At 37.8% G+C, this 15403-nt stretch overlaps 1 pseudogene across 1 annotated transcript; it reads right to left on the bottom strand.

Moving 5' to 3' along the window:
* Window positions 1-1493: 1493 nt before the first annotated feature.
* LOC308694970 (putative nuclease HARBI1) lies at window positions 1494-2359 on the bottom strand (annotated as a pseudogene). Its single transcript has one exon. The product of its transcript is annotated as a putative nuclease HARBI1 (transcript).
* Window positions 2360-15403: the final 13044 nt, after the last annotated feature.

Here is a 15403-nt window from a genome sequence, read left to right as displayed (position 1 = left end):
GTGTGCTAAGCTTGCTAGCCGGCAAATAAACGTAAACAACGTAATGACTCAGCCTATAATACAAGGAACCTATGTTCTAGGTCTGCAATATATATAATGTAGGGATCGGATTCATGAAGCAAGTAAGGTAATGTTATGTCTGTACTTATTTTTAGTGACCCTGTCTTTGACTTGGGACCGAAGTGAGGCAGTGGAGGAGGAGCCGGGTGAGAGACGGGAGGGGGCGGAAGATGAAGAGTCTGAGTCAGCGTCAGCATCAGCTACAGCTGTTTTCCCATCGGTGTCGAGAGGAACAACTATGTCAATGGTGCTAGACAAACAATACAGAAATCTTGAACTGGAAGAGAGGAAATTGCTGCTTGAGATTGAAGTTTTACAGCTTCAGAGAGATAAATTAAAATTAGAGTTGCACAAACAGTCGCTGGAGTTGTGAATATCTTGAGTACTTCCAATAAGACAACGAGGTATTTTAGGCTAATTATTTTATGTTTTTTAAAGCAGTTACAAAAGTAAATATGTTGAGTTACGTCTTATATGCCTAAAACACCTCACTGCCTTGTTACTTTTACATTGGTTTACAGTTTGTTTAGTATGTTTTAGCCTACTTTTAATGACCTTGAGGATTTTGATATGAATGAAAGAGACTTAAGTGCTTTATATTTTCTTGGAATAATTTATTGAATGAACAGTATGTCACTTGTTTTGTGAGATACTTGGTTTACAGTTTGTATAGTAAATATGTTGTACTTTTAATGACCTTGAGGATTTTGATATGAATGAAAGAGACTTAAATGCTGTATATTTTCTTGGAATAATTTATTGAATGAACAGTATGTCACTTGTTTTGTGAGATACTTGGTTTACAGTTTGTATAGTAAATATGTTGTACTTTTAATGACCTTGAGGATTTTGATATGAATGAAAGAGACTTAAATGCTGTATATTTTCTTGGAATAATTTATTGAATGAACAGTATGTCACTTGTTTTGTGAGATACTTGGTTTACAGTTTGTATAGTAAATATGTTGTACTTTTAATGACCTTGAGGATTTTGATATGAATGAAAGAGACTTAAATGCTGTATATTTTCTTGGAATAATTTATTGAATGAACAGTATGTCACTTGGGAAAAAATAAATAAAAATAAATGTATATATTGAGTTGTTTGCTACTCATTTAAGCCTAATAGGTAAAGAAAGGCAACACTTTATTGTGATTTTTGTTGTTTTTTCAGACATTGAAAATCCTGTCAACATACATTTGACGCACATATCGACCAGTTCCATCCTGCTCCTCTAAATGTTCTCTGTCCTCCACTTCATTGAGATTGTCATCTCTGATATCCCCTCCTTCAGGGTCAGGTAGCCGGAGATCCCTAATGATCAATGAAATAAACTATTTTGCCTAAAGTTGTAACATGTGGTAAATAATAGTAATTAATTTAGGCCTATCGAAAAAAGCTAGAAATTTAAGTTGTTTGTTTTCAGGTAGTCCTACCTCGCTATGTTATGCAGCACAACAGTCGCACAGATGATGTTACACACTCTGTCAGGTGTCATTCGCAATTCCCCATGTAGACAATGGAAACGCCTCTTCAGAACACCAAATGCCCGCTCTACAGTGTTACGAGTTACGAACAGTGTGCTGTGTTGTAGTTTCTCTGTGCAGGTGTAGTAGGATTCAGGAAGGGAGTAAGGAGCCAAGGTTTTAGAGGGTAGCCAGAGTCCCCCAACAGGACCCCATCGATAATGCCTTGCTCAAATGCACGGAAAAGTTGAGAATTTTGAAGAATTCGAGAGTCATGAATTGATCCAGGCCAGCGGGCCACACAGTTGAGGAACCGGAGATCAGAATCACAAACAGCCTGAATGTTTAGACTGTGATATCCTTTTCTATTCACAAACAAATGTTCATGAGCTGTTGGACCCTGGATTCTGACATGCGTCCCATCAATTGCTCCAACAACATTGGGAAATCTTGCTATGCTGAAGAACCCTCTTCTGACTTTGTTAAGCTCAGCTAGTTGATTTGGAAACTGAGGGAGCTTATTTGAAAGTGCTCTTGATACCCTGTATACCACCCGTGACACAGAAGCTTTGCTGAGACCCACTGTGTCACCAACAGCATTCAGAAAAGTTCCTGTTGCATAGAATCTCAACGCAGTGCAAACCTGTAGCACTGCTGGGATGCTGTGGCTTCTTGAAGTGGCAGGGCTCAGTTCTTCAGCTAATTCATCTGTCAGACTCAGTATAGCTTCCTTGGGCAAACGAAACCGACCGATGAAGTCCTCATTATTATATATTTCCAGTAGGTTCCTGCGGTCCCTAAAAACCCTTTCCCTTCTCATAGCTCTCTCCATAACGTCGTCAGCAAACCACAAATTATGAGCCATTTTCCCTCTTCTTTTGGCTGTTTGTAATGTAACTGATTGTTACTGCTGGTTGCCAAGGTAACATAGAGTCTTAGACCTAAGTTAGCCTGGGGGTAAGGTGTCTAATTTTTTTGGTCTAAATTAAGTCAGTCTTTATTTTTGTGAAACAGTCTAACTTGCATTAGACTAGTCTATGAGCAAATTTTAGACTAGTCTAACACTATAGACCAGTCTAAAATAGCTTTGTGAAACCGGCCCCTGATGTAATGGTAGAAAGTAGAAAACTGCTATAAAATATGATAATATCATGCCTTTTTATAAATTGATTATATGTCCTTGAAACTTTCCATGAATGAGGTAAATTTATCTTCCAACTATTATTTTTAAAACATAGGCACGAATCCCATGTTTCTTTAGCAAGAACTATTAAATATACTTGATCAATAACAATTATCTAACATGATATTAACAATAAAATGTACAATACTGCCATATTTTGAAACCAACTTTGAGATTGATATTTATTTTACTAAAACCTTCCGTCTTCCTCGCTGCCTGCTGTGAGTTTGTTTGCTTCGGTGCTGTAAGCTCCGTCTTAGCCTCGTATTTCTTTGTTTTGAACCATCATTTACTATCATTTCTAGTTGTTTATACTACTAAATACAGCTTACCCAACATCTCAGATTAACCTGACATTGCTAGCTTCCGTTATAATTAGCACAACAAGCTAGTAATTCGCTAGCCTGTTAACACATGCACTCAGTTATTTCTTATTTATTTTCTCTTGTGTGCCCGCACCTTTGAGTTTATAAAAAGCCCAGGTGAGTTGAAGATTTCAGAACTAGAGTCACGCATCCAAACTTTAATTGAGGATAGTAAAAGTGCTAGAGCTTTAGATACTATTTTGGATGCGCCTAGCATAGTGAACTCTTTACATGATTCGGTTCCAGCTGTAGAGCCTGCGCAGAAAGGCAAATTGGTGACAGTGAGGGATCGCTCTAGTTGCGGATCAAAAAAACACTCTTCCGTTCCGATTACCATAACAAATCGATTTGCCCCGCTCAGTGAAACACCCACTGAGAATCCTGTTGATTGTGCCCTAGTAATTGGCGATTCGATCACACAGAACGTGAAAATAGAGACACCAGCCACCAGTCACATGTTTGCCGGGACCAGAGCGCCTGACATCAAAGCAAATTTAAAAGTGCTGGCTAATGCTAATCGTAAAATCTCTAAGATCATTATTAACGGCGGCACTAATGATGTTCGACTCCGCCATCTGTATACTCCAATAAGCACAAACCCTGTCTGATTGGTCGTGGCGGCGGTGTTGCAGCGGTCTATAGAGATATTCTCAATGTTACTCAGAAAACGGGTTATAAGTTTATTTCATTTGAAGTACTTGTACTAAATTTTACGCTCTTAGATGCTAGAAAAACATCCCTATTATCTTTAGCCTTGGCTACCGTATATAGACCGCCAGGGCCTTACGCTGATTTCCTAAAAGAATTTGCAGATTTTCTCTCAGATCTATTGGTCAATGTCGATAAAGCATTAATTGTTGGAGATTTTAACATACACGTAGATAATCAAAATGATGCGTTAGGGGATGCGTTTATAGATTTATTAAACTCCTTTGGGGTTAAGCAAAACGTTACCGGACCAACTCATCGTTTTAATCATACACTCGATTTAATTATATCACATGGAACCGATCCAACCGATATAGATATCATTCCACAAAGTGATGATGTAACTGACCATTACATGGTAACTTGCATATTACGTACCCCTGTAATATATCATGCTGCGCCGTGTTATCGATTAGGCAGAACAATCCTTCCATCCACCATAGATAATTTTTCAAATTGCTTATTGAATCTGTCTCAGCTGCTCAGTGAACCCAAACAAACAGATGAACTAGAGGAACTAACCAGCAAAATGAGCACCATTCTCTCTGGAACACTGGATATTGTTGCACCTATTAGACTAAAAAAGGTCAGAGAGAAAATTAAAGCACCATGGTACAACAATACTACTTGTGTCCTAAAGAGAGAAACCCGTAATTTAGAGCGTAAATGGAAACAAACTAATTTAGAGGTTTTAGAATCGCTTGGAAAGACAGTACGTCACGTTATAAAAAGGTTTTAAAAGTAGCCAGGGCTGAGCACCTCCACAAACTAATAGAAAATAACCAAAACAATCCTAGGTTTTTATTTAACACCGTGGCTAGACTAACAAATAAACAAGTGTCACCTGAACAAAATATTCCGTTACAGTTTAGTAGTAATGATTTCATGAATTTTTTCACTGAGAAAATAGAAAACATCAGAACCACAATTGTAAACGTTCAATCCTCAATCGCGCCTTATAACTCAGCCTCGATTATCACCCCGCAAGAACAATTACAGTGCTTTACAACTATAGAACAAATAGAGTTAAATAAACTTATCACTTCCTCTAAAACAACAACATGTTTATTAGATCCCATACCAACTAAACTACTGAAAGAAGTGTTACCTATAGTGGAAGAGCCTCTCCTCAATATTATTAACTCGTCTTTATCTTTAGGTCATGTTCCAAGAACATTTAAACTGGCAGTTATAAAACCACTCATTAAGAAACCACAATTAGACCCAAATAACCTAGCAAATTATAGACCCATTTCAAATCTTCCTTTTATGTCTAAAATACTAGAAAAAGTTGTGTCTGCCCAACTAGGCTCTTTCTTACAAGAAAATGACATCTATGAAAAGTTTCAGTCTGGATTCAGGCCGCACCATAGCACTGAAACTGTGCTCGTTAAAATCACAAATGATTTACTATTAGCTTCTGACCAAGGCTGTATCTCAATACTAGTTTTACTTGATCTAAGTGCTGCATTCGATACTATAGATCACACAATACTCTTAGATCGACTACACAATTATACTGGTGTTCAAGGACAAGCATTAAAAGGAGAACTCGGCAACTCTAGCGAACTCTAGTCACTTCTTCGCTGATTTTCCCTTTTGTTGTCGCATGTTTTCCCTACGAGCTCCCCCTACAGCTGTGGGAGGGTGTATATTTCACAACACGGTCGTAAAAAACTCACTTGCGGCGGCCTCCTCCCCCTCTCTACAGCTGCTCATGTGCGTTTGTTTTGATCGGAGCAAGCCAACTGTATCGTGTGGAGCTATGTCTACCGAGGTGGGTAATCTGGTAATACATCATACATGCGTGTGTGTTTATGTCGAATTGCCATAAAGCAATTCGTGTTTCGCGCTCGTTCTCGCTTCTCACGAGACTTCCAATTTCTATCTTGCCGGGACGGTAGTCCCCAAGTTGCAAGGTTGGTTTTCCGCCAGGGAACGCTGGGGGGAGCGGGGAAAGTCACCAATATCACCAGAACAGGTTGTTTAACCATCCAAATGATTTCTAGACAGTTTTATTAAGTTAAAAAAGTTGCCAAGTTCTCCTTTAAGCTGGTTTAGATCATACTTATCTGACGGATACCATTTTGTCTATTTAAATGGAGAAAAATCGATCATAACTCCAGTAAACTAGTGCAGCAGGGATCTGTGTTAGGCCCTCTATTATTCTCAATATATATGCTGCCACTTGGAAATATTATAAGGAAACATGGAATTAGTTTCCATTGTTATGCTGATGACACTCAAATATATATATTTCATCACGGCCGGATGAAAACGCTAAATTATCCAAATTGACAGAGTGTGTTAAAGATATAAAAGATTGGATGACGTGTAATTTTCTTTTATTAAATCCAGACAAGACAGAGGTAATACTTATCGGTTCAAAAAACCGCCCACAGAACCTCTCACAATACAACTTTAACATCGTAGGATGTCCTGTTACTTTATCCTCTACAGTAAAAGACCTGGGTGTTATACTTGACTGCAACCTGTCTTTTGAAAATCATATTTCATATGTTACAAAAACAGCCTTTTTCCACCTTAGAAACATTGCTAAGCTACGTAATATGCTATCAGTTTCTGATGCAGAAAAGTTAGTTTATGCGTCCATGACCTCGAGACTAGATTACTGTAATGCTTTATTAGCTGGTTGTCCTGCATCCTCAATAAACAAGCTACAGTTAGTCCAAAATGCCGCCGCTAGAGTTCTTACTAGATCAAGAAAATTTGACCATATAACACCAATTTTATCATCACTACATTGGTTACCTATAAAGCTCCGTATTAATTACAAGGTATTGCTACTGACTTATAAAGCCCTAAACGGCTTAGCTCAAGTCTATTAAACGGATCTTCTATCGCCCTATAATCCATTGCGCTCTTTAAGATCACTAAATTTGAGGCTTTTGGTCATACCTAGGATATCCAGATCAACCAAAGGAGGGAGATCATTTTCACATTTAGCTCCAAAACTCTGGAATAGCCTTCCTGATACTGTTCGTTGCTCAGACTCGCTCTCCCAGTTTAAAACTAGATTAAAGACGCATCTCTTCAGCCAGGCATTTATATAATATTTTTAATCTTACAGTTAAATCCGGTCTCTAGTTCATAAACGCCAGAGGAGAACTGGCCCCCGACTGAGCCTGGGTTCTCCCAAGTTTTTTTTTTTCTCCATTAGGTCACCTGATGGAGTTTTTCGGTTCCTTACCACTGTTGCCTTTGGCTTGCACAGTTGGGGATACTTAATTTAATCAATCAACAATACTATTGATCAGCATTACCAGACGTGGACGTTTTGCATTAGAAACAAACATTGATGTGCTATTTTGTTTGATGCTGTGAAGCTGCTTTGATACAATCTGTGTTGTGAAAAGCACTATATAAATAAAGTTGACTTGACTTGACTGGCTGTCGAGGTGGTGTCCACTTAATAATATAGAATTCATAGACAATTGGAAAAGTTTTTGGGGCAGACCTGACCTGTTGAAAAGAGATGGTATTCATCCCTCCTGGGATGGTGCTGCTCTTCTCTATAGTAATTTGGTAAGGTAAAAAACTTTACTCTAGATCTAATATTATCACATGGAATAGATGTTGATGCCATTGAAATTCTGCAGCAGAGCGATGACATCTAAGATCATTATCTAGTCTCATGTAAATTACATTTAGCCAAGGCTGCATTTCTACGATTCTGACAATGATATTCAATGAGATAACGCGCTAGGGGTGGAATGGATCACACCAGATTCGGTTCGGCACGCATGTGATTCTCGGATTAACTGCTAAATTTAAACATCATAGAGTGAAAGTTCATAATTTGGACGTGTATTGACTTGCCAATTTACACATTAAAAAAATTTAATTCGCCAAAGAATTTCGCATTTGCTCTCATTGACAAATGCGGAACAATTAGATCATGCGTTCATAACCTCAAGGCTAGATTATTATTGCAATGCTCTACTGGGTGGTTGCCCTGCACGCTTAATAAACAAACAGCTAGTTCAATACACAGCAGCTCGAGTTCTTACCAGAACCAGGAAGTATGACCATATTAGCCCGGTTCTGTCAACACTGCATTGGCTGCCTATTAAACATCGCATAAATTTTTAAATATTGCTGATTACTTACAAAGCACTACATGGTTTATCTCTGCAGTACTTGAGCGAGCTATTAGGGTTCTCAAGTCTCACGCATTGGCCGTGAGACACGCAATTCAACCAGTTCACACGCTCACACACCACACCGTGTATTTCTCACGCTGAAAAGGCAATGCCAACCAAGTTGTCCTGCAAGCTTTATATATAACGTTGTATATGAGGCGCAGGCACACAAAGTGAAGTTTACTGCCGCCAGATTGCATTAGTTACTAGGCAACATAGATGCGCGAACACACGGTAGTTGACGGAACATTCTCGGCCACCATACGTTCATTACCAGGTAACCAACAACATTGCGCGAACACACATCGTGATGGAGAAGGTAAGTTGGAAGAAAGCTTGTCTAACATTTTAGAACATTTAATATATAGCCCATCGTATACATTATTATTGATGCAGTCAAAAACTCTACAACTACTTTGACACCAGGCCAGAAGCTTTGGCTCAGTTTGGCTAGCTTACGTTATCTGAAACTAAGGGAAATGTTAGTGGGTATGGGAAGGAATGAAGATGTATTTCATCATTTTATTTTAAATTATATATTATACTGTATTAATAGTCTTTCTAGTTACATTAAGGCTACATGTATTAAAGCAGAGTGCTCTGGGTAATATTTCAATTTAACTGTCTGGCATCGAGCCACAGTGCTTAAAGTGGGAGCCCCCTACCCCTGTTATCAAGGCATCAAAATGTGCAACAAACACTTACTACACAAAACACATTTCATAAGCTGGAGTACACACACAACAAACCCACACACACACACACACACACCTTAAAAGGTGCATTGCGCAAGTCTGAGTTTTTGCAGAACAATGCCCCCTCTGGCAACAAGCGAAACTGCAATATAGGTCCTATGAGTATCGAAAAATTCTTTATTTTTCGGTGCCAAATTTCGGTTCCAAAAGCATCTGAGCACGCAAGCTTATCTGTCCTCTCTGTATATTGACAAAGAGCGGAGCTCCGACCCCCACACACACGGAGAGGTGTGGACGGATCAAACTGTTGCAGTTTTGTTGAAGTCACAGAGAGTCACGGTTGGTCTCAAGTGTGGTAACATTTTTTTTAAAACTTTACGCAGACAGCGTTTGCTGCGATATGAGCCGAAAGCGGTCACGGTACTGTTGACGTTACACTTCCTCTTCGACTACTAGACAAGCAGCCACAATGGTGGTTTCTCTGCCCTGATGACTGACTGACTGACAGGCAGTCATTTTATTAATGTTTGGCGACGTCTACATTAATCCGGATACATTTGAAAATGGCGTTTTCGTTTATAAACGCTCTCCGTCCACACTAGCGTTTTCGGACGTTTCAGTGTGGATGAGAAACTTTTGAGAAACGTCAAATTCACCTTACAGCGCATGCGTAAAACCCCACAAAAGATCACTGATATGATTCAGATGGAAAAATAAATAATTAAGTTATCGCGCAAATCTTCTGACAGGATAATTTTATTTAATAAAATATCTCACCATTCACTGATGCGGTCCAGGTCGCACGCAGTCACCATGTTGGTCTAAAACGCAACTGCTCTCATGTATTGCCGCAGGACAGCATGTGAGTAGCCTAAATTCTGTCATCTTTGCAGGACTCTGTTATGAAGAGTGTGCAATGTAGAATATTTTAATACCGTATAGTTAGCAACAGTGTAAAAGTTAATATCACAAAACAGGCACAACACTGGTATAATGGTAGGCCTACAATATGCGTCACATAATGGTTTTTAGTGCGGACGGAAGGCCAAAACGGAGAGAAAAATATAAGATTTTTATATTTATAATATATATATATATATATATATATATATATATATATATATATATATATATATATATAATAAAATATATAATTTTCAAACGAAAACGTAGGCTATTATGGCCTTACTGAGTGAGCAGTTTTACCAGAATTTTTTTTATTTTGATAACTGTTTTGATTCACAATTAAGGTGGAAAATAAAAGCTTTGTGTTTAATGTATTTTTGTTGATGTTGAAATTAATTTTAAAACATATTATGGCTATGGTATCGAAAAAAGTATCGTTAGGAATCGGTATCGAAACTGAGGTATCGAAATTGGCACCGGATCGAAAGATTCTGAACGATACCCAGCCCTAACCTTTAATACTCTAATATGTCATTTGTACACAATGTCCCACCAGTGCCACACAATAAATCATTATACCATTTTGACTAGACACATTCAAAATGCAAAAAGATTTTCCAAACTGTTTGGAGCAATTTGTTATATTTTTGTAATTTTTGTATATTTGTAATTTTGAAATGTAACATTAAAGAGTATATTTGATGTGATGAATTGCTCTGACATTTATCAGATTTACCTATTGTTATAATTTCAATTTGTGCTGGTTAATTATGAACAATGGGTAAAATTGGGGGGCGGGGCTCCATTAGGGCTCCTCCCCTAACCGCATATGATCTCACTCCAAGCTTTTGATAAAACTTAAGAACCCTGCATTATAGTCCTTCACGTCTATTGCGATCTTAAAATTCCGGCCAGTTAATAATACCTAAAATATCAAAATCAACTGCTGGCGGTGGATCCTTTTCCTATTTAGCACCAAAACTTTGGAACAGTCTTCCTAACATTGTCCGGGAAACAGACACACTCTGTCCGTTCAAAGCCAGATTAAAGACACATCTCTTTGAACTAGCATTCACATAACCAGAGGTGGAGGTAACGAATTACAACTACTCACGTTACTGTAATTAAGTTGTTTTTTTGGGTACTTGTACTTTTTTGAGTATATTTTTAAATCTGTAATTTTACTTGTACTCAAGTACATATTAAGCTAAGTAATCAACTTCGCTACTTCGAAATGTGTAAAATCACATTTCGTTACTGAGTACAATTTGATATTCAAATCTTTGACCGGCATTTCGGTAGCCAATAAAAATATCCGATCATAAACGGACCAATAAAACCCCTGATATTTGGACTGAATTAAAGCCGCCGCAGTCACAGCAGGTTTTGAAGAGCTGATCATAAGTGAAGGAGGCGAGGAGCTCAGAGTGATTAATGGCTGGACTGAAAGTTTGGAGAAACAACAAACTACATAAGTTGTATTGTCAAAATATCTGTATTTTGATATCAATACTGAAATATCTGTCAATACTCATTTTGGCCTATACACTGATACAATACCAGCTGCGCATTCTCATTCTCTCATCTCAACGACAGCGAGTTTGACACACCCGCCTCCTCTCAGCGCGGGATTGCAGGTAGGCCTATTACACATAATTTTATTAATACCTGCAAGTTTCTATGGCATATTTTAATGGCAAATGTCACGAGTGCAATATTATAACACGAGGGCACATTCATGTAATCGAGAAAACTGAACACGAGCTCTCAAATATACGAATGAACTGGACTCGGATATTGAGTGTGCGCTCTCGGACTGTGTCATATCATGTGCAATCGCGATTCGCGAATCTCTCCAAGTGGTTCTCACTGCAGACTCAAATGACGTCCAGCTCCAATCTCTCCATGCTCTTGAATTAAACGTTGTCAAAAGTTATGAAAAATCTAGTCTTTTTTGCAAATTAAATTCAGTTTGTAATTAAGCTTTCTTGTGCTGTGTGTGAGCTATTGCAACAGTTAAAGGGATAGGCTACTCCACTTTAAAATGAAAATTCTGTCATCATATACTCACCCTCATGTTGTTTCAAACCTGTATGAATTTCTTTCTTCTGCTGAACAGAAAGGAAGATATTTAGAAGAATGTCAGTAACCAAACAGTTTCTGGTACCATTGACTTCCATAGTAGGAAAAAAATATACTATGGAAGTCAATGAGACCGGAAACTGTCTGGTTACTGATATTCTTCTAAATATCTTCCTTTCTGTTCAGCAGAAGAAAGAAATTCATAAAGGATTGAATTGAAACAACATGAGGGTGAGTATATGATGACAGAATTTTCCTTTTAAAGTGGAGTATCCCTTTAACGTTACCCTAATGTAAAGACAAATACACTGAGTGAGTAAATATTTAAGTTAGATTTTTGTAATGGTTACTGATCAATGTTTAAATATGTAAACAAAAGCCTAAATTAAAATCTCACCGTATAAAGTGGACATGTCTCTTCAGAAGACTTGAATTAAACTTTTCCATACAAATAGATTACTGTTACAATGAGTGTTGTGCTTTTCCATGCTTGAAAATAATGATTGCCTTGACAAAATGGATGGACAAAAATGTAGATATTAAAATATTTAGTATGTGGTAGTTTTCCCGATGGTATTAAAAATTATAGGCTAGGCCTACTGAATATTGACATATTTCAAGGTGTCATATTGAAATTAGAATTTCCAGTATCATGACCACTAATTAAAGGGCATGTTGCAGGTTAGAGTACCCAGTGAGCCAATGTATAGAAAAATAATGTAGGAACTAGATTTAAATATAAACATATACTTATAAAACGCTATTTAGGCTTCTGGAGTCGTTTTTGTGAGGAAAATTTTACTTCCGCATTTGAAAACCGCCGAACCAGAAGTGACGTCACATGAGGTAGAGCGGTCAAAGTAAACAATGGATCGCAATGACAGCTCGGAAAGCTGGGGGAATTGTAGCCTAAATATTTACTCGTATGATATATATAATTCATATTTAATTGATATATATGATGATATCCTATAATTATGAGCCTGATATGAAGCCAAGTGAGCAGGACAGGCCAGGTTTAGACAGAACAACGGTGAGTTGTGGTGTCAGGAGAACAGGGCGAGAGAACAGTGTTAGCTTTAGCCGACGATATGTAGCCTACAACACTATGATCAGATCAGAATTGTACTAGGGCTGGGTACCGAGTTCGATACTTTTAGGTACCGACCGAATTGCCTCGATACTATCGAGTATCGAAAAAATGACATGTTGTTCGGTTCCAGATTTCGATACCTAAGGAGTTAACTCGTCAACGTCAGTGCTCAAACAAATACATATGAAATGCACAACGACACACATAAAGCTGCTCACGCACATACACGCAAACTCTACACACACAAGCGGAACTCTTTGCGCACATACTCATATGAGAGGCGCGCGAGCACACACACAAACTCGCGCACATACTCAATGAGACGCGAGCACACACACAAACTCTCCGCGCACATATTCATATGAGACGCGAGCACACACACATAATACCTTAAAGATGGGGAAAAGTCGATCAAAAGTGTGGGTACGCGATGCAGTATTTGGGGTAAAATAATTGCTGCATGACCGGTACCGCGACAGATATGATGAAGACCTTGACAGTGCACGGAGTAAACATAAGAGCAGAAAGTTGCTCCGTCTTTGACTGGTAAATGAATGGATACCTTGTTGATCACTCTAACAGTGTTAATATTGCAATAAATAATAACCTACTGAATGTAGCCTACACTGCCGTTCAAAAATGTGTTGGTTAGTCAGAACTTTTTTTTCCAGTAAGGATGCATTAAAGTGATCAAAGGTGACATTAAAACGTGTAGCCTAATGTTACTAAATATTTCGTTTTTAAATAAATGCTGTTCTTTTGACATTTCTATTCATCAAAGAATCATGAAAAAATTTATCATAGTTTCCAAAATATTAAGCAGCAAACTGTTTTCATATTTCTGAAGGATCATGTGACACTGAAGTAATGATTTTGAAAATTCAGCTTTGACATCACAGGAATAAATTACATTTTGAAATATATTCAAATAAGATTTTAAATTGTAATACTACTGTATTTCACAATATTACAAGTTTTACTGTATTTAAAAAAAATCAGCTTTGGTGAGCATGAGTTCTTTATAAAACATTTTTTGTTCCTTTGTGCTTTTTTTGTTCCTTTGTGCACTGGCTAAGGAGCATGAGTCAAACTGAAAAAATAAAACCAAAGTTTTTCTGAGGTAATGTGTTATGTAATCTTGTTAAAAAGGATTTAATAAAATTGGTATCGAAAAAAGTATCGTTAGGAACCGGTATCGAAACTGAGGTATCGAAATTGGCACCGGATCGAAAGATTTTGAACGATACCCAGCCCTAAATTGTACAGATTATCATCATCATGTATCAGGCAATAGCAAAGCTAGTATTTAGACCCTTACCTGCATGTGTTGTGTATGTCAGCCATTAGGAGACAGTTTCCAGAGGAAGAGGGATTTAATAAAGGCCTTGAATTAACCCATTTGGTGACGATGAATAAAAAAATGATCACAATCACAACTGTCTTACTGTATAAAAACTTTATATCTAGAAACAGCCAACACAAACATTAAAGTCGGTTTGTACAGATTGAAAATGAATTATAGAACATAATATTTATAATAATAAAAAGTTTCGGCTGCAGACTAATAGCAAACACATAAATGCATTACATTACAAGTTTATGTAGGATATGTTAATGAATTAAATTAAGACAAGGCACATTTTGTAAAACAGATGTACAATAAGTGATCTCTGACGGATCCGTGACCGTCATGTTTCCTGCCGGAACCACATGCTGACGACGGGCCGTCACCGGGCGACCCGATGAATGAGCCGGGACAGTGTGCACATATCGCCGGGATTATAATCATTCGGTCTATAGTGAACGCTACACACTACCGCGTTTTTCAAAGCAGAAGCAGAAGTGAAGTCCCGTCTCTTACCCGGCACAAAACGCACACTGGCACGGAAGATCGCACCGTCTTTTTTCTTATTCGGAAACCTGTGGACTCGATGTCCTGACAGGCCATAATTCACAATCATTTACCACGACGATGATTAATTGAAATACAATAAGCACCGAAAACACAGTGAATCATGACCGATCCAACTGAACATCAACCTATATCTGCACTGAGCGCGAACGCAGATCCAAACGACTACCTCATGTTAGGGGTGGTTAATCTGTCTGATTTCCCGATTCGATTCGATTACGATTATTGAAGTCCCGATTCGATTACAGTCGATTTTCGATTATTAACGATTCTCGATTAGCGATTATTGATTTTCCATTTCACAACAGTAAATGAAAATACACTACAAAGTGATTGAAATATTAAAAAAAGTCAGCTGCTGAATTACTTAACTCTTTTATTGAGTAACAACAACTCAAAGCACTTTCTGTGTCGTGTAGTTATGATTTCAGAATTATTTGTATGTAGCTTATGTTCTGTAGAACACAGAAATGAATACATCACATTGTGTTGTGACTCAAGTTGAACTAAACAATAACAAAAATGAAAGGCTTATTTCCTTTAGGAAGTAGATCAGAACCAACATACTGTAGAAATTGGACAATTTTCTTCTAGAAAGACAAGGTGTTCAGGTGGAGGAAGACTGCAGGTTGCAGTCGAAACATGTCAAGGTAAAGAGAAAGTTTTTTCTCCACCTGAACACCTTGTCTTTCTAGAAGAAAATTGTCCAATTTAATCATTAAGAAGACAAAATGAAAAACTTTTAACAACTTACTGTAGCTTCAGCTTA

This window comes from Scardinius erythrophthalmus, assembly GCF_964197995.2.
Source record: "Scardinius erythrophthalmus genome assembly, chromosome: 1".
In the NCBI taxonomy this organism is placed as follows: domain Eukaryota; kingdom Metazoa; phylum Chordata; class Actinopteri; order Cypriniformes; family Leuciscidae; genus Scardinius; species Scardinius erythrophthalmus.
Note: the sequence above shows the minus strand (reverse complement) of the source record. Positions and strands in the feature narration are given on the sequence as shown.